Source organism: Camellia sinensis, chromosome 5 (genome assembly GCF_055761805.1).
Source record: "Camellia sinensis isolate YWXY chromosome 5, ASM5576180v1, whole genome shotgun sequence".
Lineage (NCBI taxonomy): Eukaryota > Viridiplantae > Streptophyta > Magnoliopsida > Ericales > Theaceae > Camellia > Camellia sinensis.
The window spans coordinates 161,624,206-161,648,321 of NC_138965.1; the positions used below are offsets into that span (position 1 = coordinate 161,624,206).

Sequence of the window (24,116 nt, forward strand, 5' to 3'; positions counted from 1 at the left end):
TATGTGAAGTTGTACAACTTTTGAATCCATCATTACTGTAGATTCTCTTCGATTATTATATGTAGCTAAATTGTGAAATTATTGCCAATTTGTGTAGCCATCAAATATAAGAGGAATGCTCAACCATGTTAGACCTATTAGTGTGTGTCCAAAAATAAAAATATCTTGTTGAAGAGTAGTGAATTGGAGGGTCATATTGTAAGCATAAGATGTTTGATGTAATTTTCATTTGAATACTCATGTTGGTGTATAAATTTGTTGTGCAAGGGACAGGTCCTTGTCTGACAACATTAAATTTAAGGGTTCAATGTGCTCAATAGTTTTGGATATCTTAACAATTCGTAATGTTCATAGGGGGTAGTTTTAATCATACATACCTAAACTATATATTACATGCGCGCGTGCGCGCGCACACACACAAAAAGCCATGTGAAATTGTATTTGCTCAAGATCATGGCAAGTTACGTATAGATTCATGGATGACGGTTCTAGTGGGGGTGCTCGGTTGGAATTTGTTGAGCTTATTTATGTTCTGTAGACACTGAGCTTCATAAGATTCCGAAACCTTGCATCTAATCTTTTGTAGGCAAAGGAAACACAGTTTATTAATCGAAATTTGACTTAAAACAAACTGACCTCAATGTCCTCAATGTGAGTTGTTTGATTTTGTATTTAGGAAGTTGTGAAATTTGTTGATTTAGTTCTACGATGAATAGGAATGAAACGGAGTTGAGATGAGATTCACTGCACCCCCAGTTTGAAGCTTAACATTGATGTAAATGATCATTCAAGCAACAATTTTCTGTTTGTCAAGTTTCGATTTGTACTACTGGTATCAAAGTGAACTTGCAAAAGTAATCTTTAGGGGATCTATTAAATGCCTTGTTGAGTGATGAGTGATGTGTATTATGCTGTAAACGTTCGATTAGTGTCTTTATAGCACATGTCATGCTACCAGGACCGCATTGATTATGTTAATGTATTCAAACAATGTTGGGGCTTTGATAGATGACCATCGAAAAATGTGTAGCTAAAATGTTGAAAAATAAGTTTTTCTAGATGGTCATGTCATGCTTGAGAAGGATTCATCAACTGCAAAATGAGGACAAAAAGATCAAATAACATGGATAAAATAAGTAAACATAGTAAGGAAAATATCTTCAGAGGCAAAATCTGTGATCTAGAAATTGGATTGATATAGAATTGCATCAATATAATTGGCAACAAACTTGTTTGTGTTTTGTATTGCATACCTTATGCAACTAAAGATGAGTATAATTTTGCCCATACACGTGGTTGTGCACTAGGCGTAAACCAAATGAAATTCAAGGTATCCATTGTCAAAGTCATTTCGATATATCTCTATTTTCTCTAGTAGATGGTTTGTTCAAAGTGCTAATACATATCATGATGCCCAGCAGCATTCTTGACAGCCCCTATGTTATCAGTAATGGACCTTTTGAAGTTTTGTGTTATTGAGTGTTGATGGGAGGCTTGAGTTTCTCTCTATACTTGCTTAATTGGTGTTTTGTAAGGTTGTTTCAATGTACCATCCAAGAATATGATAATGGGGAGGCTAGGCTATTGGACTACCATCAAGGTATGTTCATTGTTTATATATACAAACAATTATATTCCACTTTGTAAAGAGAAGAAAATGAGAAACTGGCTCTAGAACCAAAGAAATCATCATGTGGGACAGTGGTTGTAAATTCAATTATCCTTGGTTGATTAATTGTTTTGCCACTTTGCGTATTTAATCATGGCCTTGACCATCTCTAGGGCCAGAAATTGCTTTGCATTGGTTAACAACAAAGGTTGTGGATTGTGTTGTATAGAACATTTTGATGTTAATTATGGGCAATTGAAAGTTTGGTCCATAGAAGTTTAAATCGTCCATTTTATTTTGTTGCCAATTTTTTAGAAATGTATATTTTTTGATAAATATATGCAGGATTGTTGCCAAACCCCAAATGTGATTCTTTTCATATTGTATCCAAGTTTGAGAAGACCATCCAGTATTGATTTTAACAGGAGTAATGTCCTAGATTATGTTGTGTTTGCTCCGTTGTGATCAAGATGTCACAGGTTCAAACCACAAAACAGTCTCTTTGCATGCTGAAGGATGTGTACATATATAGCCCTCTCGAAATCTTGTAGTGTCTCGTGCAGGAAGACTATTTTATTTATTTTATTTTTTTTGGGGGGGGCGGGCGGTGGGGTGTCCTTTTATTTTGGGTATGTTGTATTTTCTTGATTTGGGGATTTGGGAGTTTACTTGTTTGTTCTTGTGTGTGATTTTTTTTGATTTTTTTTCTTGATGTTGAGTGTGCATGTGTAAAGTAGGTTTTTACTTCTTTTTTTTTTTTTTTTTTTTTTTTTTTTTTTTTTTTTTGTGTGTGTGTGGATTTGGTGGAGTGATTTGTGTGTGGATGATGTTACCCTATTTGTGGTGTTACTGGTGTGGTGTTCGTCTCTATTATGACATTGACATTAGTTAACATTTAAATGACTTAAACCACTAAAACACTACTACATCCCCAATAATCATAACAGTGTCAACAAACAGGAGTCATTTCACGTGTACAAAACACATGTTAATACAAACATTACAATGACAAAATGTGGTTAACAAAAATCACAACGTTAGACAACACAATTATTGTTCGGCAACACAAAGTTATACTAACTTATCAAATGACGTTTACACATACAGAACTCACAACAGAACAATGATCACACTACCAAAATCCCAATGTACTCCATATTCACATTACCATTCACATACAACAACAATACGATGAACCTATAACATTATCGACCCAACATTACATATAAAAATAGACAACGATGTCGACAATACAATCAGAATATTTATCAAAGAAGTAAAATAACAATATCGAAACATATACAGGACGCTGCCATCGAGGCAATAAAGAGTATACACACACTAGTTATACGTCGGTAACGTCAACCCAACAACGGAATAATGTAATTCTCGATCATAATTGCTGTATTGACAAAAATGGTGTATTTCTAGGGTTTGGAGAAAACCAAACGTCAAAATTGACAACACAAAGATAGGGTTTAATGTTGCCAAAATCAAATAAACAACAAACAAAGCAATTTACACCCATTAATATTCGGAATCCACAATGTTTCCATCTTCGTTTCTTCCATTTTGATTGGGATGGAGGGAAAACAAAAAAAAAGAATATAGTAAACTTTTTGGGCACAAATGTAATTTTTACATCACCGAATTCCTAATTTACCCATAACATTTGGAACAACACGCGCTAACATCATATACAAAAATGTCATTACCACTCAAATGAGACTTATCACTACATAAAATAAAAGGCATGACTAAATTTTTTAAAAGTTTATGATTTGGGATTTATTGGTGCATTACCCAAAATATTATGTAAAATTAGTTTGTGTTATATATATGAAATATGTTATGCAAATTAGTATTATATATTATACACATGTTTGATAATTGGTTAGAATATTTTTTAATCTACCAATTCATCCAAAATCGTCCAAATCATAATTTTTCAATCCGTCAATCCACCATTAAATTATAATTTTACTCTCAAACCGTTTGAATCATACCCACACATCCTAAATGAGGCCCATACTTATTTGACAAATGTTTTTTCAGTAGGTATTCTACTTTTTTTTTTTAGAAAAAAGTAATAAAAAAAAAATAAATAAAAACTGATGCATTTGCCAAATGTTAAAACATTTTTTTTTTAAGTGAAAAAGTTGAGTTAAAAAACGATGCTTTAGTTCTTGTAGTCAGCATAAGCGCACACCCCCACCCCCCCAAAAAAAAAAAAAAAAAAAAAGGCGAAATAGCTGGAGAAAAAGTGCCTATTTCATCCAAAACCAAACAGGGTACAATGTTTCTGCCACCAAAAGAAATTAAATTTTTCTGGGCATGTCAAAAATTAGAATTTGCAAAGCACACTTGCACTTAAATGACTCAGCCCAAAATTCTCCTTTGTTAGTCCACAAACGCCCTGCCAGGTTCATAAGGTGGGCTATACACATTATTAGCCTGCCTAGAGTAGTATGCCAACTCTGGCCCATATATCTTTTAGCCCAGAAAAATAAAATTTAAAATTTAAAACAAAATATATATATATATATATATTATTAACTACATTTTTTTGCTACATCGGAGGCAAGTAAAACTTTAGTGTAACTCGTTCAAAAACAAAAAAACAAAAGACAAAACCTCGAGTGTAATGGCAATATGACATCATCATTTACACATAGTATCATCAATTAAGTATAACCTAACATATATGGTTGAATTATTGATCGGTGATACTATGCATGCATGATGACGTGATTTTCTATACTACATTTTTCATGGGAGGCATAGGAAGGAAGAGATCGGAGTTTTACCAAACTTGATCTTCTATGAATCGGGATCATTTGTTTCCTTACATGCTCCCATTCTTCTTTGTTCACTTATATTTTAGAAGTTTTATGAGATTATTTATAAAATTGTAACTCAAGTAGGATAAGAGTCTACCCAAGCTTAGTCTGAGTTAAGTCTCATTTGTTAAAGGCATTTAAGAATATACCAATGTTTGTTGTGCTTTATTAACTATTTTATTTAGTAATTGTAGAATGATAAAATCAGACCAATATGTGATGATTAAGATTGAAAAATATATGATTAAGTGTAATGAAATACGTATAAATATATATATAATAATATGTAACATGTGTATTAAAATTATTATTTTTTGACATTGAATATATTTGGTACAATTTATTATAAACTAAAAATTAATAATTAAAAAGAAAAAAAAAACACTTCACTTTTTTTTTTTTTTTGCCAAAGAAAGAAGAGTTTTATTCATAAAGATAATTACAATGGGTCTAGATGCCCAATATCAAATTGATGGGAGTGTAAACACCAGGATGGAAAACAAACTTCCCACACCCAAGTCTCATCAATTGACAGTGCATGGTGCGCAATATCATGCGCCACACCATTACAAATATGCGGAACAAAACGAAAACAAACTGAATGGAAAGAAAGACTTAATGTTCGACAGTCTTGCACAATCACAGCAATGTCTTGAGGAGGGTGTATTTCACCATTAAGGCTTTGATATACTGTCGTAGCATTACCTTCAACAATTGTATGGCGATGTTGGCCAAACAATACCTGCTGTAAGGCTTCTCGAATTGCCAGAGCTTTAAGCACTCTAGGGGAAGGACAAGTAGATAAAGGGATAGAGTTGATGAACAAAATGGCACCCATCGAAGTTCGTCCCACAATGCCAATTCCAGCCCGAAAATCCTTCTCTCTTGTACTTGCATCTACATTCAGTTTGATATAACCAGAAGGAGGACACACCCAACAGTTAATAGGAGGAATGTCAGGGATAGTGCGGCGGTAGAAACACTCGGCAAGGATGATGTTTGCTCATGAGAGTCCAAATCCAAGACATCAGAAAATTCAATCCATTCCGCCACAGCCAAGCTGGAGATGAATGGTGGCATTTGGCGAATTTTGGAGAAAACCCAAGCATTCCGAGACTTCCAAAGGGCCCAACAAATACAACAGGCCAAATGAAGAATCTTATCCCCTTGCTCCACACTAGCTAGATGATGTTCAAGATAGTGCCACCACTCGGAGAAACAATCCAACGTAATATGTGAAGGCCATTCCAATCGAAGCAGAGAGCATTTCCAAACAAGTTGTGAATTAGGACATCGAAGCAGAAGATGATCCAACGTTTCCAATTCAACACCACAACGAGGACACCATGGATCAGTCAACACCTTACGCTGACAAAGAGCAAGATTAGTAGGGAGAATATTATGGGCACATCACCAAATAAAATGCTGAATTTTACGCTTAATAGGAATTTTCCAGATGGACTTCCAAACATGTTGAATGTTGGCCGAAGAACTAGTGTCACCCAGTAGACGAGTAGTATTATGCTTATCCGTGCACACTTGTGAAGCAATATCATATGCGGAGCGAACTGTAAAATCACCAGTAGAAGAAAAGTGCCAAATTCGTTTATCCTCAACCCCCGTGTAACTGAGGGGAATAGCCATAATCATACGTGCCATATTTTCTGAGAAAGAATGCAACAGAAGAGGTTGATTCCAGGTCATAGAAACAGAGTCAATCAAATCACATACCAAAGTAATGTGGGCATCAGCTGGTCTAGGGACCAAAACTCGAAAGGTAGATTGAGAAGGAAGCCAAGGATCATCCCAAATTCGAATATTTTGACCATTACCCACTTGCCAACGCCACCCTCGCTCCAGCACCTTATGGCCTGCAAGGATACTCTTCTAAGCCCATGAAGCAGAAGCAAAGTCTTTTGCTACCCAAAAGGAAGTATTAGGGAAGTATTTAGCTTTGAAAACCCGTTGAAAGAGAGATGACGGCCCCGAGACAAGACGCCACCCCTGCTTAGCAAGCAATGCCAAATTCATAGCTTCAAGATCTCGAAAGCCCAGCCCATCTCTTTTCTTACATGCACTTAACTTTGGCCAACTCAACCAATGAACCTTTCTTTCACCACCTTGACTACCCCACCAAAACCTAGCAATAGCAGCATTGATTTTTTTGGACAATGAAACCGAGAGTTTAAAACAGCTCATAGCATAATTCAGCATAGCCATAAGGACTGATTTGAGTAGAACTTCCTTGCCTGCTTGACTAAGAAAACTGTCATTCCACCCCGCAATGCGAGAGAGAACACGAACTTGAATGAACTGAAACACCTCCATCCTCAAGTGTCCAATAATAGAGGGCAACCCAAGATATTTCCAGCCACCAGCCACAAGAGCAATGCCTAAAGATTGCGAAATGAAGCTACGCCGATCTACCGGAGTATTAGGACTAAAAAATACCTTAGACTTATCTCGGTTGATAGCCTGCCTCGAACTGTCTCATATGTGTTTAATACATTCCGCACAGAAATGCTATTAGCAACCGAGGCCTGGCAAAAAATGATAGAGTCATTTGCAAATAAAAGATGAGATATGGGTGGACAAGAATGACCAATACGAACACCATGAAGTTGACGTTGTGCTTCTGCCTGTTGAAGTAAAAGATGGAAACCTTTCACACACAAAATAAATAGCATAGGAGATAATAGACAGCCTTGGCTCAGTCCCCTTTTTGGATTAAAGGCAGCTCCATGCTCACCATTAAGTAAAATAGAGAATGACACTGTCGAAACACACTCCATAATCCATGAGACCCAACGGGGATTAAAACCCATCTTTAGCATAATCGCCTCCAAATAAGACCAACTAACTCTGTCATAGGCTTTAGTCATGTCGAGCTTGATAGCTATGAGGCCCAATTGACCTTGGCGCCGCTGTTTGATATAGTGCATAACTTCATGTGCTACCAAAATATTATCCGTGATTTGTCTTCCACTCACAAAACCACTTTGATTTTCACTAACTAAAGAGGGCAGCAACGGAGCTAATCTCTTTGCTAGGATCTTTGAAATGATTTTATACAGAACAATACACAAGCTAATTGGCCGATACTGCGAAACTTTGACGGGATAGGGTACTTTTGGAGTAAGAGAAATAAGGGTATGGTTAACACTACGAAGCATCTTACCAATATGGAAAAAGGCTTTGATAGCAGAACATACATCTATAATAACCCCGACCCGTAATTAGCTACTAATTAGTGATTAAAGATGCTAATTGAGTGGATCGAATGAATTATGGGATTAATATGTAAATTGCATGATATTTGACCTTTTATCTATTACTTATAGAATATCTGTTTGGAATTCCACTTTAATATGTAAATTGAAAGCCTTATCGGCATCCGAAACCGAAATTGATTACACCGATATGTTATTTGAAATTTTTAGAACCATATGGCAAGTTTTATTAAAAATTGATTCGGAACGATTAATTAAGTCATGCTTGGTTAGTCTAATATTCTAATTAATGTGTTTTAGCACCATAAATTTATATATGAGCCTTAACTCATTTTTTAGCTCAATTCTTTGCTCCTCTTAGTGCAAAAATCTAAGGTTTTCTTTTAGAGAGAGAGTGTGTACAATTCTAGAGAGAGAGATGAAGGAATTGAAGGAGAATTGAAGACCTTGGCTTAAATTCATCAAAACTAAGCTAGAGTTAGATTAATTCAAGACTATAGGTATGAATTCAACCCCTAAATTATGAATCTAAGTTATTAACATGAAGATTATGTGTTTAAGGGTGTGTATTGAGCTTAGAAGGAAGATTTGAGTGGCAATTCATGCATGCATGTACATTTTCTTACAAATTGAGCATGATTTCCATGAATCCTCTCTTGCTTGTTTGAAATTCATCTTCATTTGGGGAAATCATCAAGTTTCAAGTTGTTTTGTGGTGTTTGATCATGTTTTGGGAAGCTCAAGACCAAGAAAACCCATGCATGTTGTGTTCATGAACATTCATCGTGTTTTAAGTTGAAATTGTGAGTTTTTAACAAACTCTTAGGCCATGATTTTATGAAATAATTCGAAATTTTTCATATTTTACAAGTTTACTATGTTATCTCAAGTTTTGGGGCCCAAGAGATGTGTTTTGAAGGTTGGAATTCGAGTTTTGAGCTCGTAGGTGCAATCTGAAAATTCCAGAATTTGCATCTATGCTCGAGCGTAGGAGTTCACGCTCGAGCGACAACTTTGAGTGCGTGTACTCTGCTCGAGTGACCAAAAGTCCGCTCGAGCGTGAATTACAAGCTCTCAGAAGTTTCATGTCTTTTACAGATCGCTCGAGCGAAGGAATGTGCACTCGAGCAACCATTCACATTTTGCATGTTCGATCGAGCGGGGAAAGCTACGCTCGAGCGTGGACCTTATTTTCAGAAATTTTGCCTAAGTGTTCCAAGGCATGTTTTGGCATCCTCCTTACATCTTAGGTATTCCTAAGCCTTAATTAAACCATAGTAATGAGGTTATGGATTAGAAACACACTAAGAAAAGAATGTACTAAGTTTTGAGACTACAAGTGTGTGTGTTTTAGGCAATGTGATAAGAAAGAATAAGAACCAATGTAATGAAAGCTAAGCCTTAATGGCCACTTGAATGTGTAATGATAAGATATGCTTGTGTTATGTATTTTGTGGTTGTAGGTCAAGACTCGAGGGTTGACTGACCATTGCAGGAAACCACTGTGAGTAACGTTATTGTAAAGATACGTTCATATGAATTACGTTCCAAATGAAATATGATAAGTTTTGATTTCTGAAATGATATCTGTTTTCGTGAACGAATATTTCATGTTTGAAATCTATTATGGCATCCATAGATAGTCCCAAGTCATGGGGGACGGCATGAATATGCGGGTACATGACATATATGTGATACGAGATCTCATTAGCCACTTCATTGTGATAATATGTGTTTAATCGGTATCCGGAACCAATTACTCTAGTCGGAAGACGTTCTGTGATGTGTTCTATGAGATGTACCATTATTATGTTCTGATATGAGAATGAGTATGCTATGATCTGTTTTCCGCCTATGACATGTTCGGATTTCATTCGCTAACCCCTTTACCTTACTGTTATTCACTGGGCTTTAGCTCACTGTGTGTATATATATATATATATATATATATGTAGGTGGGCACTCTGGAGTTCGAGCCTGAAGGCTTTTGTTCGGATCTGTGTTCTGTTGTCAGCCAACCATTGTGCCTCACGTAGAGGTTCCCGAAGAGTCCTGTGTTTAACTTCCGTTGTTTCTGTACATATAAGACTTGGTAGTTTTATTGGCTGTACTTAAGATACTTTAATGTGTGTGGGTATAATGTACGAATGACTATTGCATACTTATATAAAGTTTTAACTATTCTGTTCATATAAGTCAGCACAGCTCATTGGACAACTATATTTATGTATTTGCTTCCGCTAGCCCCTTAATCTTGTTAATCTGTTCAGAGGCCTTCGGTAGTCCAAGGATTACTGGCCGGTCACGATACTAAACCTATGGGGGCGGGTTTGGGTCCTGACAGAGTGGTATCAAAGCACGAGTTATATCGCACACACGTGTCCATATGAGCTATAGGATGTCCTAGAAATGAAATAGGGACATTGCATTATCATGTATAAGTATGTGAGCTATTATGAACACGTCCTTATTAGAAATGAAACGAAATGAAACCTTGAGCATGATCAAAGAAGTTAAGTGAAATAACATGTAATGTTAATTTCAATACCGAATGTGGAATCTATGTGAACATAAACGTACAGAAGTAAAGGATCATGTGACCGTATCTGAATTGAAATGAAAGTATAAACACGTCTGATATGAAATGAAATGTGGAATCAATGAGAGTTTTCCTTATATTAATAAGCACCCTGTTTGTGTGTAGCCCATGGAAAGGACAAGGAATAGAGACGAATCTGAATCTTCTGACGCTAGAATTAGCCGGTTAGAAAGAATGGTTGAAGCCTTAACCGAAAATCTGAAACAACAGCAACAAGGGCAAATACATGTACCTGAACCAACTAATTATGATATGATAACACTGACACAGAAATACAATAAGATGAAACCACTGGAATTTCAGGGGGGTATTGAACCGTTAAAAGCCGAGGCTTGGGTCTTAGAAACTGAGAAAATATTTGAGGTATTTCCGTGTAATGAGGCACATAAAGTTTTGTTGGCAACATTTACGCTCAAAGAGGAGGCTAGGAGATGGTGGATGTTAGTACGAAATGATAATGAGGGTGTGACATGGGATAGATTTAAAGAAATTTTTTTCGAAAAATATTTTCCCCAATGCATTTGGGATATGAAGGTATCCGAATTTGAACAACTAAAACAAGGCAAAATGACTGTGGCTGAATATGAAACAAAATTTACTGAGTTAGCCCGTTATGCACCCCATATGATAGACACTGACTATAAAAAGGCTAGAAAATTTGAAGGTGGGCTTGACTTAGATGTGTTTGATCGAGTTGGCGTCTTAAAATTGCCAAAATACGTGAATGTTCTTGATAGGGCCTTAATGTCCGAGGCAAACATAGCAGCCTTGAAAATGTCAAAATCAATATCATCAACTGAATTAGAAAGAACGAAACAGAAGAAACAGAAGGTTGAAATGACTAGTAATTCAGTGACCTCTGCGAATGAAAAATTTAGGGCAATAACTTTGAACAAAGAAAGTCGAGGAAGCAATGTGAACAATGGTATACCTATTTGTAGAGAATGTAGGAAACAACATTGGGGCATTTGTCGTCGCCTGCCAGGAGCTTGTTTCAGATGTGGACAGAGATGACACTTGGTTAAATCTTGCCCACGAACTCATCTGGACAACAATAGGCCTGATGCTAGTGCGACTGATTCTATTCCTATACACTAGTTCCAGAAAATGCTCGGAGTACTGAAATGACTGACGTAGGTATTACCTTAATTATGTGCAATTGTTTATATGGGAATTTGTGTGAAAAGTGTACATTCCTTAACCTGATATAGATTGTGGGCGTGTTGATTGAACCAATTGAATTATTAAAATTTTGAACCCTAGTTATTGACTATCTTGAAGACTCACTATTTAATGTAAATTTTATGTGAGATGCTCAGAACCTTATGAACTTAACGAATCACCTGTGCTATGAGAATTGTTAGGACTTGTGAACAACGAGAATTTGCTAGGTTAAATCTTTGTACTGTAGTGCAACAATTCAATGTGAACTGTTAGGTACGACCTTTTGAACTATACTAGAACTATCGAACATGGGAATATATTATGATTGACTATAATTTGAGAAAATCTATATGACCGTGACTTGAACCGAACCGTTATATATTGACTGACATCATTGAATGATTAGACCCATGAACTCGAATATATACGTGAACCGTCGTGTGTGGAATTTCTGAAATTGAGAACTTATATCAGGTTGGAAAAATGAACCTTTGCTTATGAATTTGCGAATGAATGCCTAAACGATAATTGATTCTAGACTCGTGTCCGTATACATATGTCCTTGCTTGTACACTTTGAGACCTACTGCCTGATGTGAACTATGTGTGACGCTTTAGACCCTTTTGTTTAACAACTACCTATGCTATGGAGAATGTTTGGACTTATGTATATGCATACCTATGCTTGTGGATGTTATTAGACTTTGGGCATACACATATATGACTGTACCTTTGCTCGGAATGATTGATATGTTATTTGTTTTGATAATTTGACCATTGGGACTACGACTCTGGGATTGTATGACTAAGTAAAGACCCCATGTGATAACCTCTAAACTGTGGACTATGATTGTTGAATATTGACAAGACTGTTTGACTGGACCAGTGAGCCCATGCTTTAATGACTGTATGACCAATTTGAAACTTCTGTATAACAATTTGCTATTGTGTACCTTATGCTTACATGAAAAACTCATTTGGGAAATGCTATATTGACAGTAATGCTTACCTCTCAATGTGAATAACTACATGCATGTGCATTTACCTGTAAAATTATTGGGAGGAAACACATTGTATGTTACCTGAAACACTTTGACATGAACTACTACGATACATGACTCTAATGTGACTTTGAGAATTGATGAACTTAGAACTAAGGTACCTCGATTAGAGATGATAAGGATAGAACTTTTACCTGATCTAACCTGATAGAACCGTGGTTTGATGAGACCCTTGCTTAACTGATGGAACTTCTGTTTGATAACTCACGCTTTGAACTTTTATTTAAAATGACTGGGTAGAACTTTTAGTTAATATGACCTGGTTTAACTTTCATTGATTTGATCTGAGGAGACCCTTATTGAGAGCTATTATCTGATTGATTACATTATGGGGGAGTGTGAATTACTTACGATTGAATAACAGGGCCGTGTTGCTAAGGGAACAAATCGAATGCGAACTAGAATCAATCTTGAACCCTTAGGAAGAATGTGAACCGTCAACAGCAGACTATGTGATTACGAATAGCTTCTTACCATATGCCTGTAACCGATTGGGAAAACACGTGAATGAGATTATGAAATTTGGTAACTTGTGCTTGGGGAATATGGGAATACCGTATACATGACACGTGGTTAATTACTCCGGTATTACCGTTACTACCATGAACTTGTTTGACTAAGAGAATGATTACTTTTGTGTTACTGTACTTCAAAACTGATGGAATTTATTGACAGCAGACTAGTTCGATTATAAACTCTGACTACCTGGGAGGATACGCAATCAGTATGACTGCCTCTATATTGACACATAGTACGATTGAATCTGTGGAAACTGAGGCTGATGAATAGTATATGAATGATTACTTCGGAATTTCGTTTACTGGTATGGGGTTAATGTACGAAATTGCCTGGTATTTCTGCTATACTTTGGATGACCTGGACTAACTGTAATGGATTACCGAATTGAAAACCAAGTTGAACAAAGACCGGATGAATGACTCGGAAATGAATAAATCAAATCTCTGTAACTTAACGGGGGAAATTACTTATGAAAATGGAAACAGTGTGAATCTATGACCCCGATAAGTACTTGATATAAGTAATGTGAATAACAACGTAGTAAAGTTGTGTTCGACTGTATTTGTTTTCTGAAATATTATGTGTTGTGCAATGAATAATTGTCCAATCTCTGATATGTATTTATGTGACTCTTGGTATTATGTGATATCTGTTGGCTGTTACCCGGTATCGGAGGTTCCTTTATAGAACTTATATCTGTCTGCACTCTGTTACCTGTATCGGAGGCCCCGTCATGGGGGCTCAGCTTATCTGTTCTCTGTTCCCGAATTCGGAGGTTCCTTTACGGAACTAGTTATTCATAACCATCACGTGTCTGCATCTGTTCTGTATCTACTATGTCTGCATCTGTTTTGTATCTGCTCTGTTAGTGCTAATGAATGCACCACGTATGCTTAAGTAAGAATTGTGACATCTGTATATGATCTGGACAAGAATATGAACATGAACATGTATCTGAATCTGTTCTGGACTAAAGTCTGAATGCGCATAAGACTCTGTTTTGATATGAACCCTGAGCGTGAGCATGTTTATGATTATGGTTATGCTTCTGTTTTGGAAAGAGTTAAAGTTACATTTATGATGGGCATCATTTCTGTTGACATACGTTAATTCAAGTTTAGAGGACCAAACTTTTTAAGGTGGGGAGACTGTAATAACCCCGACCCGTAATTAGCTACTAATCAGTGATTAAAGATGCTAATTGAGTGGATCAAATGAATTATGGAATTAATATGTAAATTGCATGATATTTGGCCTTCTATCTGTTACTTATAGAATATCTGTTTGAAATTCCATTTTAATATGTAAATTGAAAACCTTATCGGCATTTGAAACCGAAATTGACTACACCGATATGTTATTTGAAATTTTTAGAATCATATGGCAAGTTTTATTAAAAATTGATTCGGAACGGTTAATTAAGTCATGTTTGGTTAGCCTAATATTCTAATTAATGTGTTTTAGCACCATAACTTTATATATGAGCCTTAACTCATTTTTGAGCTCAATTCTTTGCTCCTCTTAGTGCAAAAATCTGAGGTTTTCTTTTAAAGAGAGAGTGTGTGCAATTCTAGAGAGAGAGATGAAGGAATTGAAGGAGAATTGAAGACCTTGGCTTAGATTCATCAAAACTAAGTTAGAGCTAGATTAATTCAAGACTATAGGTATGAATTCAACCCCTAAATTATAAATTTAAGTTATCAACATGAAGATTATGTGTTTAAGGGTGTGTATTGAGCTTAGAATGAAGATTTGAGTGGCAATTCATGCATGCATATACATTTTCTTACAAATTGAGCATGATTTCCATGAATCCTCTCTTGCTTGTTTGAAATTCATCTTCATTTGGGGAAATCATCAAGTTTCAAGTTGTTTTGTGGTGTTTGATCATGTTTTGGGAAGCTTAAGACCAAGAAAACCCATGCATGTTGTGTTCATGAACATTCATCATGTTTTAAGTTGAAATTATGAGTTTTTAACGAACTCTTGGGCCATGATTTTATGAAATAATCTGAAATTCTTCATGTTTTACAAGTTTACTATGTTATCTCAAGTTTTGGTGCCCAAGAGATGTGTTTTGAAGGTTGGAATTCGAGTTTTGAGCTCAGAGGTGTAATCTGGAAATTCCAGAATTTGCATCTACGCTCGAGCGTGGGAGTTCACACTCGAGCGACAACTCTGAGTGCGTGCACTCCGATCGAGCGACCAAAAGTCCGCTCGAGCGTGAATTACAAGCTCCCAGAAGTTTTATGTCTTTTACAGATCGCTCGAGCGAAGGAATGTGCGCTCGAGCGACCATTCACATTTTGCATGTCCGCTCGAGCGAGGAAAGCTACGCTCGAGCGTGGACCTTATTTTAAAAAATTTTGCCTAAGTGTTCCAAGGCATGTTTTGGCATCCTCCTTGCATCTTAGGCATTCCTAAGCCTTAATTAAGCCATAGTAATGAGGTTATGGATTAGAAACACACTAAGAAAAGAATGTACTAAGTTCCGAGACTACAAGTGTATGTGTTTTAGGCAATGTGATAAGAAAGAATAAGAACCAATGTAATGAAAGCTAAGCCTTAATGGCCACTTGAATGTGTGATGATAAGACATGCTTGTTTTATGTATTTTGTGGTTGTAAGTCAAGACTCGAGGGTTGACTGACCATTGCAGGAAACCACTGTGAGTAACGTTATTGTAAAGATACGTTCATATGAATTACGTTCCAAATGAAATATGATAAGTTCTGATTTCTGAAATGATATCTGTTTTCATGAACAAATATTTCATGTTTGAAATCTATTATGGCATCCATAGATAGTCCCAAGTCATGGGGGACGGCATGAAAATGCGGGTACATGACATATATGTGATACGAGATCTCGTTAGCCACTTCATTGCGGTGATATGTGTTTAATCGGTATCCGGAACCGATTACTCTAGTCGGAAGACGTTCTGTGATGTGTTCTATGGGATGTACCATTATTATGTTCTGATATGAGAATGAGTATGCTATAATCTGTTTTCCGCCTATGACATGTTCGGATTTCGTTCACTAACCCCTTTACCTTACTGTTATTCACTGGGCTTTAGCTCACTGTGTGTGTATATATATATGTAGGTGGGTATTCTGGAGTTCGAGCCTGAAGGCTTTTGTTCGGATCTGTGTTCTATTGTCAGCCAACCATTATGCCTCACGTGGAGGTTCCCAAAGAGTCTTGTGTTTAAGTTCCGTTGTTTCTGTACATATAAGACTTGGTAGTTTTGTTGGCTGTACTTAAGATACTTTAATGTGTGTGGGTATAATGCACGAATGACTATTGCATACTTATATAAAGTTTTAACTATTCTGTTCATATAAGTCAGCACAGCTCATTGGACAACTATATTTATGTATTTGCTTCCGCTAGCCCCTTAATCTTGTTAATCTGTTTAGAGGCGTTCGGTAGTCTAAGGATTATTGGCCGGTTACGATACTAAACCTATAGAGGCGGGTTTGGGTCCTGACAACATCAGAACCAACCACATCCCAGTAAGCTTGATAAAAGCCAGCAGTTAAACCATCAATGCCTGGAGCTTTGGACGGGCTCATATCAAATAAGGCAGCTCGAATTTCAGCATCCGAAACTGACCCTGTGAGCTGAGAATTCATAGATGCATTCACTATACATTGAAACAAACCAAGAGTAGGTTCTGGAGAAAACGAACTATCTGGAGAGTAAAGTTGCTGAAAGAAAGAATTAAATTCGAAGACAACATGATCCATATCACTAATCCAATCCCCTGAAACAGATTCCACGCCAGAGATACGATTCCGGGACCTCCGTTGCATAGTGCACACATGGAAAAACTTGGAATTCTTATCACCAAAGCAAAGCCAGTCAATTTGCGATTTCTGACGCCAAAATGCTTCCTCTTTACCCCAAGCTGTCTGAAGATTGTGTTCCAAAGAATGGATATGGGCTTGATTAGGTCTTAGACTCTGCCTTTCAAGCACAAGCTGGTCTTTGAGGTGACGAATTTCTCGAGCAGAATTAAAATTGCGAGTCGTACTCCAAATTCGTAAATTTGCACGACACTGGCTCAACTTGTGGACCACCTTGAATATGCGAGACCCCGGGACAGCCACCCAGCTACGTTAGATAGTAAATTTGCAGTCCCTTTCCCCAATCTACCGAGAATCAAATTTGAACCGACTACGAGGGCGCACTGAATGTGGGTAAAGATCCAAAAGTAAGCTGTTATGATCTGACCCAACACACTCATAGTGCGTGACAATCGCTCAATCAAAAGAAAGTTGCTAATCTACACTAGCCAAGACTCTGTCCAATCGTTCTATAATATAACTCCCAGCATTTCTGTTATTACGCCAAGTAAACGGGAAACCACTATAGCCCAAGTCTAACAGTCCACAACTATCAATAAAAGAACGAAAAGGAATTAGAGACCAATGAGGACGAGCATGACCACCTCGCTTTTTTGTAGCATGCAAAATGTCATTAAAATCTCCCCAGATTACCCAATGCTGACCGAAGCTAGCACTACGTTCCTGTATATAATGCATCTGAGAAACCCACACTGAATCAACTGAGCTAAAATACACGCAAATTAATCGCCAAGAATGTTTTGAGAGTACATCAACCACTTGAGCTTCAATGAAAAAATTCGTTGTATAAATGACACTCAACTGAATTTCATTCTGCCAAAACAAGGCCAAGCCACCCGCAGTGCCCATAGGGTCCACAATACAAGACTGATCCATACGTAAATTTTGTTGGATATTTCGTAACTTCTTCTCAGAGTTTTTTGTCTCACTTAGGAAAAAAACCCCTGGGGAGTAAAGCTTAGAAAGCTCCTTCAGTTGATGAATTATCAGAGGGCTCCCCACACCTTGACAATTCCATGCCAAAGCTCTCATCTGGCCACTGGGGGCCACTCTTGGCTGGCCACCTCCACCGTAGATACAGAACCACTAGAACCATTCTTCAATTTCTTACCAGGGGCAACATCCACATCAGAATCCGAAATAGAAAGGAGAGAGGACTTTCTCTTACCCACAGAGGAGCTTGGTGGAATTAGTGACAAGTTACCATTCGGTCTGCGTGCTCGCTTTTTATACCCCTGAGGACTGACTTTACCCGAAGAGGGTAAGAGAGAAGGTAAGGTGGTAGTAGAAGGCAGGGCTGGGCAAGGCGAAGGAGGAACAACAGGTGGGTTTGGGAGTTGGGGATGGAGAGGAGAAAGGGGTAATAAACTAGGTAGAGGAGGCAGAGAAATATCAGAAGGGGTGGGGACAGTAAGTGTGTTATTGGAAGTAGTATGAAAGATTTGTGACCTTTGGATTACACTTACAATAAAGCACCACACACTAATCAAGGTAATCTAAAGGTCACAAAATTTTCATGATCATTTTCATGAGAAAATTTTCATGATCTCTAACATTTCTCATATATTTAATAAGGCTTGACCTACCTCAGCAGGAGTGGGATGGGTGAAGGTCTTGGGCTAGGGTGAGAGCATGGCTGAAAAGCCTTGTTTCGTAAGTTTTGCGAGAGGGGGTAAAGTCTGGGAGATTGTGGGGGTATCCATTAAGCCCAAAGTGTTGATGTTGGGCCTAGTTCGATCCAAAAATAGGGCCTTAGAGGGTCCACTAGTGGTGGGTAGGGAGCTCTGAGAGGCAATTTTTGTGATCATCTCAATACGCCCCGGCGAATCTGCCTCTCTGGATTTAGTGGGATCAAGAGTAACCTCATCGCGACCATTACAAGAATTTGAAATAAACTTCTCTCCATCAATGGCTATCTTCTTATCCCGATGGGCAGACACTGCCGATGCCGAAGAGAGGCCATCTGAACCAGGTAAATGCCGGCGACCTCCAGCTGACTTGACCAGTGATGCCCGTAACCACAACCCATTATTGATTTGGACCAACTGCAACCTTTTCATGATCTTCAATCTTCTTCATGCAAGACCACTTATCATGACCAATAACACCACAATAACTACAAAAGGTGGGCAATTTTACATAGCGAAATTCAACCCAATGCGTAGAATCATGCCGAATCTTGGCCCCTCGCTTGAGCGGGGAGAGAATGTCAATAACTACTAAAACTCGTATAAACCTGCCTTCACGACTGCCAGAAGTGGGGATAATTACATCCAAAACCTCACCAATCGGTTGGCAAAGTTTGGTGCCAACGACCTCTCTAAAACAGTCAAGAGGAAAACCCCAAATCTGAACCCAGACAGGGGAACGATGGAATGATAACAGATGTGGTTGAAGACCGGCCTTCCACCGACGGAGAACCAGAAAACTATTATTGAAAAACCAGGGCTTTCCATTAAGAACACGAAGTAAATCACTCTCCTCTGTAAAAATGAACTGAAAAAGATTATCCCCAATCTCCAGCATTATGCTGTGTTTGGTTGGAGGATTTGGAGAGGGATTTGGAAAGGGAAAGGGAAAAGGTGTGTAAAAGTAGGTGAAATATAGGCATGTTTTATTCACATTTCACCTACCTTTTCCATTTCCCTTTCCAAATCCCTCCCCAAATCCTCTAACCAAACATAGCACTAGGGTTCCCCCAAATGAGGGACATGGTGTTCTTAAGGCCATAGAGATTAATGGGTTTGGTAGTGATAACCTTCCCAATCAGAGACTAAGCACACTCAGCCACACTGGATCGAATATCAGTTGGACTCGGGACAACTTCATCTGTTTCATCAGTAGTGAGAACAAAAGTCTTGAATCGAATAGAAAGATCATCATCGCAAGATAAAGTGTGTGCCTCTGATGCCATGGGGCGATAGATGAACAAACTCAAGGAGTGGAGAGAGAGAGAGAAGAAAAGCGGAAAGAAAAGAAGAGAATTGAGAAAAAAAAGGGGTCTGGGAATGAATCTTCACCATGAACATGTACTTTTTTTCTCCAGAAAATCAATTCTTTTCAAGCTATTTACGTTTATTTTTTTGTAATAATTTGTAACTAAAAACTGCAGTAAATAATTTGAACAAACTCTCAAAATAATAAATAAGAAAACAAAACTATAAATAATTTAAATAAATTGTGCCTAATAATTCCAAGTGATTAACCCGTCATGCTAATGCTATCCATCAAGGCAAGAAGCTAAAGTGGATCGGACCCACGTCAATCGTCATGAACCTTTTTACATCTCTGACTTCTCTCCTCCTCTCCACTCTCACATTTCCACTTGTCCCAACATAACAACAAAACATCACATCATGCCACATGTCCTCATCAATAGGGACTCACACTTTCAGATATGTTTATCTACGTGGCGCACATGCAGTGGGGGATCTTGGTACGCCCAGCTGACTTCTACACCAGTTGGTGAAAAAAAAAAAGGGCAGACTTTGTCTTTACACAATCAACGAGCCGAAAGAGAACAAAATTATGCGGTTATTATCTTCTGTTGCTTTCAGGTGAGGCTTCTTAACGATCCACGTGTCCACGTAATGGTCTTCGGTGGGGTCCCGAATTGGAAATTAATTAAAACTGTGGTTAGTTGAGAAATTTGAAAAGAAATTTTAAAAGAGAGGAAAAAAAAATAAAATGTGAATAAAATATATTTGTATTTTATTTTTTTTATACTTTTTTAAATATTCTTTATAGGTTCTGTTGGGGATACATATTTGGATTAAAATAGTTATATAGGACAAAATTAGTTATTTTAGTTAAATAAGGCAAAATATCACATTTAACCTATAATTATTTTATTTTTTTTTCTTACAAAAGTCAAAAAGTCTATCATAAACAAGACTTTTTAACCACAAATTAAAATAATCAAAAAACAAAAAAGTCAATATACATCGCAAACAAACTCTTAAATTTTTTCTTAAGAAAAATGTTTCATACTATTAATTTAACACCACTAATGACATGACATCATATGGACTCCACTATTGATGTGATAGTTTGGTCTTTATTTATTTATTTATTTATAATTATTTTCCTAAATCCTGGCTACAATTTAAGCATATGCCAAACTTGATGGTGAAGTTTAGGATATTGGTATTATGATTTTGCCCTTTCTTTTTTTTCTTTTTTTTTTTTTTGGTTTTTTGGGTTGCCAAACTACAATTTGGCCACCTTTACATGCAACTTTCTTTTAACATTTTGGTATGTATTCTCCTCATGATAGCTCCACCATATGGATAAAAAATATTTTATGTAATGAGAATGAGGATATTTTAATCAACTCAATCACTTAAACTAAAAATAGTAATGCTGTGCTTGGTTGAGAGATTTGAGGAGGGATTTGGAAAGAGAAATGGAAAAGGTAGGTGAAATATGAAAAAAAAAACATGTCTATATTTCACATAGTTTCACATACCTTTTCCTTTTCCCTTTCCAAATTCCTCCCCAAATCCCCCAACCAAACACAGCGTAAATGACATATTAGTATGTATCGGTTTACAAAAAAGAGTAATGCTATATATAAACAATATTTTTACTAACTTTCTTATCACTAGATACAAGTTATAAAATTCACATTAATAAATGCACATAAAACTCATATCTTGTATCTATTGTCCAGTGATAAGAAAATTAGATAAAAAAAATTCATTTATCTATAATATTTTTTTAATTAAAAAAGTAAAATTGAGCTGGTTTAGTATAACTTTTTACAAATTGAAAGCTAACAATTAGAGGTAGAAGCTAAAGGTATCTCTCTATTTGCTTTTCCATAATCAATTTTTTTATTTAAGTTATTTTTGTCTCATAAATTATATAAATAGAAGTTACACCAAAAACTCTGTTAATTTTTTTTTTAAATAAATAAATTACAATCAGCTTCAACTAAAAAGGACATTATGTGGCATCAAGTTGGCCCACTTAACAATATTCCAACTAAAATATCATAGTTGAAAATAAAGTAAGTTAAGAAAATCCTGGGAGTCCTTTATCTAGTTAGGATACAACAAGGGCATATGAGATTTTCATGGAATTGAAACAAAAATAACTTTTTATCCCAATGTTCAATCCACAATTTGTTGAATGCCCTAACGTTCCTTCTCTCTCAATTAGTATTATTTTAAAAAAATTTCATAATTTAAGAATCACTATTTTTTTTTTCTTTTTTTCTTTTTAATTTTTTTTCTTGGAAGTCATGCTTTTGTGTCTCTCTCCATAGAGTTTTTTTTTTTTTTTTTTTCATATTTTTATGGAGGCTTTTTTCATTTTTTCATGAAAGTTTATTTTTCTTTGTGCAAGGAGACTATGAGCTTATTTGGTATCTCTTAAATAATTGTACTTATTTAGATAAATGCGCTTATTTGCGTCATATCACATTTTTATTTTTCTGTACATTTTTTTATAAAAAATAAAAAAATATATTTATTTAAATCATCCTAAAAAATACACTTATTAAGATTATTCTTTTTACATGGAGGATATTTTTATTTTTTTGAGATCCAGCTAGTACTATTTTTTTGAATGACTTATTGTTGGATGTGAAATGTAAATCTTGTGCCTTTCTAATCCCAGCAAATAATAATAATAATAATAGCAATCTACTTTTTTATTCATTCTGTCTATTTTTTTTTACCTTCATTTTTTTGGCTTTTTGACTTTTAAAATTTTGTGGTGGCTTTTTGAGTTTGGATTTTTTTAATTGACTTTTTAATTATTTTAGGTCTTGTTTAGGAACAGATTATTTTAGTAACTTTTTAATTTTTTTTCTAAAATATGAGGTAAAAAAATTAGTATATTTGAATTTTTTTTTGATTTTTAACGAAAAGATGTACAAAAAATAAAGAGAAAATAAAATTTTTGACTTTTTCGTATATGTTATAACACTACAACATATAAAAGTTTTAGAGACCAAATGTTTTGGCCTGTAAAATTAAAAATTTTGGTTACAAAAGACATTTAGAGACCAATTTCTGTCGTTATAAAGATAGTCGCTAAAAGATCGAGAAGTTATAAACAAGGCTTTTAACGACAAAATTTTGAAAATGTCACTAGTAAATAGAATTATAGGGACAAAATAATTTGGTCTCAAAATGGTTTATTTTTTGAGACAAAAAATTTGGTCCCAAAAGGATAATAATTTATCACTAATGTCTAATTTTCATTGCAAAATATATAATAACAATGCTTTTTGTAACAAAAATATTGAGTCACTAAAAAATAATTTTATTCCTAAATTTTGATTTCTAAAATCTTAATTTTTTGTAGTGTAAACTTTTTATTTTTTTTGATAACCTTTTAATTTTTAATTAAAAATATTACATGTCGAACAAGACCTTATAAAAAAAAAATCAAGTTATCAAACATGACATTACAGTGGCGAGAAGCCAAATTAGTTTTACCCTTACACTTTTTTTATTTATTTGTAATTTCTCTTTCTATTCTCAATCATCACCGCTTATTACCAAAAAAATTCCAAAAATTCACCTAAAAAGTAAGGGTAATGGTCTTTTAATTTTTATTTATTTATTTATTTTTGTCCTTACAATTGAAAAAAATAAAATTAAACTATTGTTTCAAAAATTTCAAAATTGAACATTTCAGTCCCCAATCCTTTATCCGCCGTGTTATAGTCGTGTGTCTATGATTGATTGGTATATGCTACGTTTGGTCGGCTTGTGCTATTTGCCATTGGACATGTGTCCTCGTCACATTCTTAAATACATATAACTCATATTGGTATAACACATGGTTGACTAAGCATAGAATAATAATAACAATATAATGTAGAAGACATGAGGTTGGAGAAGGAATGTTCTGGAGGAAGCATTTATTCTTGAGTTGGTGATAGTAACAACGCATTTACACATTGTATATATTTATTTTAAAACATTGTGTAATTACCAAAAAAAATAAAATAAAATAAAATAGTATATAACACAAAATCCACCATAAAACCCAATACTTTAATGTGCACAAGTTTATAGAAAAAAATAAAATAAAAATAAAACTTGTTATTCTTAATAGTAATTCTCTACCTTACTTGAGAGGGTAATTTGTGTAGATAAATTAGGCCGAGCTAAGTGAGATCCTCTTTGAAGATTGGGCCGCACAATGATTTGAAATAATAGCTTAGAAAGCAGAGTCTTAGGTTGAACTTATAATAGGCCAGTTAG

General features: G+C 35.8%; 1 protein-coding gene and 1 long non-coding RNA gene across 6 annotated transcripts in view; both read left to right on the forward strand.

Moving 5' to 3' along the window:
• Positions 1-24,116, forward strand: part of LOC114276085 (plastid transcriptionally active protein) — a 302,545-nt gene that overhangs the window by 4,629 nt on the left and 273,800 nt on the right. The window contains exon 5 of one of the 5 annotated variants that reach the window (XM_082870298.1): positions 98-1,735. The exons of the other annotated variants lie outside the window; for them this stretch is intronic. The gene's annotated coding sequence lies outside the window, so the exon portion shown is untranslated. Of the gene's footprint in view, positions 1-97; positions 1,736-24,116 lie in introns of those variants that run through there. 5 annotated transcript variants of the gene reach the window in all.
• LOC145790953 (uncharacterized) overlaps positions 1-24,116 on the forward strand; it is a 215,388-nt gene that overhangs the window by 4,278 nt on the left and 186,994 nt on the right. The gene's annotated exons all lie outside the window — the stretch shown is intronic.